At 64.1% G+C, this 6,000-nt stretch overlaps 1 protein-coding gene across 1 annotated transcript in view; it reads left to right on the forward strand.

The window, feature by feature from the left end:
* The window catches only part of LOC111954858 (microtubule-actin cross-linking factor 1, isoforms 1/2/3/4/5-like), a 292,736-nt gene that overhangs the window by 26,156 nt on the left and 260,580 nt on the right, over window positions 1-6,000 (forward strand).

Consider the following 6,000-nt stretch of genomic DNA (forward strand, 5'->3'; position numbering starts at 1 on the left):
TCTCTGTGAACGCAACTCCTCTGAGCGCATCCGAGCACAGCCCAACCCTTCGCTTGAACCCCCTCAATTTGTAGCAGCTCCGCCACGCTCGTACGGCCCCTCACCCTCTCGCTCCACCGCGACTACCCCCAGTACGCAGCTGCCTCTTTGACCTCTCGGGCCAGGACACCCCCCGCCCACGGCCCCTCGACCGCTACCCCCCCCGCCTACCCTCAAACTCGTTCTCACCACCCCCACCTCGCTTCCGACAGCTCCCGCGTTCCTCTTCATCACGAACACTACCTTAGCCCCTCACAAGTCCATTCGTGCGCAGCCTCTCACACCCTAAATCATACCAACCAGACCTACCCCCCACCGCACACAAAATGAGCTACCCCCCGCGCCAACCCTACTTTCCAGTCCCACAGTCGACCGCACCTGATACACGCACGCTCACCCGGCCCCCCCTTACTTTTCACTCGCACGTTCCTCCACTCACCACCCGAGTACATCCGCCACACGTTACTTCCTCCTTCCTCACACCCCCCCCCCACCTCGACCTGCGCTTATCCCCCCCGAACCCCAAGCCCCCGACGAGAGCTGGCACACCACCCAGATCTCTTCTCGAGATACCGCCTTGCATGCAACCAACACTACTGCTCATTCCCTACAACCTGGCATCGCTCAACACACCACCCAGCAAACACACTCTACTTCTCGAGAACCTCCACCAGCTCCACTCCTACGCTGGTGCGCTGCGCTCACAGCCCCCAATCCAGCAACACTACTAATCACGACTTCTCCTCACATGGGCACCACTCTCTCCTACCTACCCTGCCCTCGTATTCTCTTCTTCCGCGAGGCCACGCCGCTTAGCCTACAACGGCCCTACCGTCTAAGCTGTCAACCATCAGCGCTCGACTGCCTCCTACTCACCCATCATCTCCACCAAACTGCACCAATGACAAATCCCTTCGCACATTCATCCCTCCCTCAACAACAACAACGCGATGCCGCGGCCACACGCGACGCAACAAGAGAGAGCACTCAACCTCTCCCATTTAGTCCATTGCTCACTCCCCTTGCCTACACACTCGTCTCGACGTCACACGCCCTCCGCACCTCCGCCACTTACCACCTTTAGACCGCTACGGCCCCTTCTACGGCCCCCTACCCCTGGCCTCGCGCCACGCAACACTCACCACGGCATCACTAAATCGTGCCCCATTCAACGCGCGAACTCTCGCCATACCGACTTCTCTGATTCGCGCTTGCCCACCGCACCCAACCCACTACCACTCGACCCCTGTGCGCACGCTTCTCCCCCACACAGCCTACCTCTTTTTCTCCGCCCCTGCTTCTCTTCAACCCATCCATCTGAGCACTGACACGTCAGTCTTGCTTCCACTCAACCCGTTCCTCCAACCCACCCACCATCCTCTCCCAGCTCCCTCCCTCCCCTTCCTCTCCGATCAACCCACGTCAGCTTGTGACAACCCCGGCGAACCCATAACCGCTCATATCTCTCCACCTCTCCAGTGGAAACCGTCATAAACATACCGCGCCCCTTACTCTCTCTTATCCCACGTGCCTCTCGCACTCTTGCGACCTGACCAATACGGCTTTCCGCGTCTACCATTCTCTCGGGCTGCCTCGGTCCACCTCCGCGCTCGCTCCTCATCACTTAGCGCTGCTACGGCAGCTCCACAAACTACTTTCTGACCTCAATATCTCTACCCTACCCCCCCCTCCAGACGAACCCGGCAGCTCAACGCCCGTACGCATCTTGAGGTACCCCGGCTACCCCCTCCCCAGCTCCCCCCGCCTCGCGCCCTCCCCCCTCGGCCCCACACTCAACCCCTGCCCCTCACCTCACTCCTCCTCTGAGCACACACCCAGCCCTACACGCTGCACCTCCTACCCAACATTCACGGGTTCAACCAACGGGTTCTCTCTCGGACTCCCCTCCAAACGTTCCTTCACACACTCTTAAGCCGTCTGTTCGCCGCAGCCTGAAAACTTGCCCCCACCAACCCACAGGTCTCTCTCCACCAGAAACACCCATCCAGCGCAGTGGCGCCGCTCTTCACTCCCACGGCAACCTCCTCTAGCTTGCGTGGCCCGCGCGTCTCCTCTCGCACGGCAACCTACACACTGCCCAACCCCCTGAACACGTTCTGCAATCTTCGCTACCTTCCTGCACCCAACGACAGACGTCCAGCGCACTTCTCCACCTCGAAACACCTGCCCTACACAGACCTCCTCAATCCCTCTCACACGCCCGTCCACGCGTTCTGCCCCTCTTCGCCTATGCACTCCTCCACCACTCCCTTATACCCTTCGTTTTTATGACTGCATCCAGCCACTCCTACTCTCCTTCTCATACTTCTGCCTGCACCACACTCCTTTCTCACCACACGACCACAGCGACACAACTTCCCAACTGGACTCCACTCCACCTCAACAACACACGAGGCTAACTGACCTCCATCGCTCAGGTCTTCACTCCACGACCATCCACCTCGTTCCGCCAAGGCTCCCGCTGTATTCGGTGCCCAGCATCACTCCGAACTGCTCCCTTTTCGTGTCTGCTCTGCCAGCTATCACCCACGACAGCGCGGCACTACCAAACGGTATCGTTCAACCCTTCGCGCCCCTACTTCGCGCTCATCCTCTATCACCACGCATCACTATGTACCACGCCTCCTCTCCTTACCTCTTCCACACTCCGACACATGCCTCACCGCATCTCTCTTGCGGCTCGACGAGCCATTCGGACCGCGGCAGCGTGTCGCACACCATCATCCCTATCTTTATTTACGAACGACAGCAGCAAACCACGAACACACCGCAACCTATCCACCCCCAAACCTACACAACATACACCAAACCGCACGCCGTCCGAACGCTATATACCGACCACCCAATACGTCGCTCGAACCACAACCACTACACACCTACGACAACATCCTACCCCACCAAACCACACTCCGCCACTGCCCTCACTGCCTGCCTTCCACCAATATGGCTCCCATCCCAGAGACAACATTCGAACAGCACACCCTCTGTCCTCTCGACTTCGCCCACCCACCTCCACGCGAACCCCATACGCACATTCTCAGACCAACTCTCCATCAACACAACCCCCCACTACCCCACCTAAACCCCAACCACCCTTCTACATCACTCACACCACACAAACGAGCATCAAACACCACCCAAACATCTCCCCATCTGTCACACCCCTGCACCTAACTCACAAATCACCATAAACGCACACAACAAACGAACCTACCCTCCAGGCACGCCGCGCCGTCCGCACCAGTACCCCCCCACAAAGGCCCTGCCGGACCTCTCGCCGCCCGCCACCAAACCCGACAACACGCAAAGGGCAGCGGTCCGGCCGCGTGGGCTCTAAGTCCATGCGCGGCGGCTCCGAGCCGTCGCGCGCGCCACGCTGGCCCCCCCCACTCCCCCCACCATCCTCGCCTCAACTCACTCCCCGCCCTTCCGCGTCCGTCTCCCTGGCTAGACCTCCTGGCTGCACTGCGCCGGCATTCAGCCATCGATCTCGCGTCTGACCTGCCGCCTCCCTGGCTCGCTCATCGGCGCCCCGGGCCGACTCTGGCTGCCTCCACTGCTGCGCCCGCGCCGCCGCACTCCCTGGCCTGCTATCCCGCTGGCCGGTCGCACTCTGGCTCGCTCCACTCGCGCCCTGGCGGGCGACCCTCTCCGGCCCTGCTCATCGCGCCTGGCGCGCGACCCTCCCTCGGCCTCGCCTCATCCCGGCTTGCGCCGCCGCGACCTCCGCGCCTCGCCTCATCGGCTCGCGTGGCCGACTCTGGCCCTGCCCTCATGGCTCCGCGCGGGCGCCGACCCTCCCCTGCGCCCTGCTCATGGCCTGGCGGCGCGACCCTCTCGGCTTGCTATCCGCTGGCGGGCGCACCTTTGCTGCTCACTGCGCCTGCGGCGCCCGACCTCCTCGCGCTCCGCCTCATCCGGCCTGCGCGCCGCGACCTCTTGGCTGCCTCATCCGCGCTCCGGCGCGGCGATCCTCTGCGCTGCTCATCCGCGCCTGGCGGCGCGACCCCTCCTCCGGCTGCCTATCCGGCTCGGCCGGGCCAACCCCTGGCTGCTCATCGGCCTGGCGCGCCCGGCCTCCTGCGCCTGTCACTCGGCTCGGCGGGCCGCTCCTCCGCGCTGCTCATCCGGCTGCCGCGCCGCGCGCCCCTCGCGGCTGCATCCTCGTCTCGCGCGTGCGTCTCGGCGCCTGATCCTTGTCTGGCGGACGGCCTCCGGCCTCGACCTCTCGCTCCCTGGCGCGACCGGCCTCCCTGCGCCTGATCCCCTGTCTGGCCGGACGCGCCTCCGCCTGATCCTGTCCTGGCGGACCCGCGCTCCTGGCCTCGACTCCTCTGTCCTGGCCGGACCGCTCTGCTCGATCCTGTCTGGCGGCACGCGCCTCTAGCCGCTCGGCACAGACCGGGCCAGCCTCAGACCGGCTGCCTCTCTGGCCACGACCGGCCGCAGCCTCCACGACGGCTTCGCTCCTGGCAGACCGGGCAGCCTCCTCGACGCGTGCTTTCGCACGACCGGCGTCCAGCCTCTGACGCGTGCTCTGGCACGACGCGCAGCCTCTGCACCGCGTCGCGCTTCGCACCGACCGGCGCCAGCCTCTGCACGCGCCTGCTCCTGGGCCGACGGGCAGCCCTCCTCCGCGCCCCGGCCTGAGGCCACTGCTACTCGCTGGCTCGCCCGTGGCCTGCCCGCGAACCTCGCGACGCGCTCACCAGGCACCCCAGGAACACGCACCTTCAGGCCTACGCTGCGGGGCGACGCCAGCACACCCGCCCGGCCCTCCACCTCCCGACCCTGGCAGAAGCCCACACATCCCTCAGGCCCCCTCAGTGCGTCGCGCTCGCCCCGCGCACCTCGGCTGCTCACGCGGCCTGCCGCGACACCCGCCATCCTCAGGTGCCTAGCCTCGCGCGGGCAGACAGGCCCACCAGGGCCCCCACACATCACCCTGGCACCCCTGCCGACGCGACACCTCTACGGCCTCCCCCTACGCGCGCCCTCGCCGCCTCCGCCCGGCTATGGTCGCGTCCACCGGGCTGGGGACACGCCTCACTCAGGCTAGTGCGGGGAGCAGCAACAGGACGCACAGGACTCTGGGGACACACAGGAGGTTTGGTGCGTGGTGTAGGCACTGGTGGTAATGGGCTGGAGACACGCACCATAGGGCTAGTGCGTGGAGGAGGAACAGGGCTTCTGGAGACGCACAGGAAGCCTGGGCGTGGTGTAGGCACTGGTGGTACTGGGCTGGGCGGGGAGGTGGCGCCGGAAATACCGGACCGTGCAGGCGTACTGCTCCCTTGAGCACTGAGCCTGCCCAACCTTACCTGGTTGTATCCTCCCGTCGCCCGAACAGTGCGGGGAGGGTGGAATAACCCGCACAGGGCTATGTAGGCGAACCGGGACACCATGCGTAAGGCTGGTGCCATGTAAGCCGGCCCGAGGAGACGCACTGGTGATCAGATGCGTTGGGCCGGCTTCATGACATCCGGCTCAATCCTCAATCTAGACCTGCCAGTGCGGGGAGGTGGAATAACCCGCACCGGGCTATGAACACGTACAGGAGACACCATGCGGCTCTACTGCGTAACACGGTGTCTGCCCCGTACTCTCGCTCTCCACGGTAAGTACAGGGAGTAGGCGCAGGTCTCCTACCTGACTTCGCCACACTCCCTTTTAGCCCCCCTCCAAGAATTTATTTGGGCTGACTCACAGGCTTCCTACCGCGTCTTCGGCTGCCTCCATTCGCGGTATCCCTCCTCGCACTGCGCCAGAGAATCCCAGGCGGGCTCCGGCACTCGCCCTGGTCGATCGCCACCTGTCGATCTCCTCCCACGTAGTGTAGCCCAGATCCTGCTCCCATTGCCATAAATCCTGTGTGTATCGCTCCTGTTGCCGCTTGACACGCTGCTTGGTCCCGCGTTGGTGGGTAATTCTGTTCCACGC

The sequence above is a fragment of the Salvelinus sp. IW2-2015 genome, linkage group LG30, assembly GCF_002910315.2.
Source record: "Salvelinus sp. IW2-2015 linkage group LG30, ASM291031v2, whole genome shotgun sequence".
NCBI lineage: Eukaryota > Metazoa > Chordata > Actinopteri > Salmoniformes > Salmonidae > Salvelinus > Salvelinus sp. IW2-2015.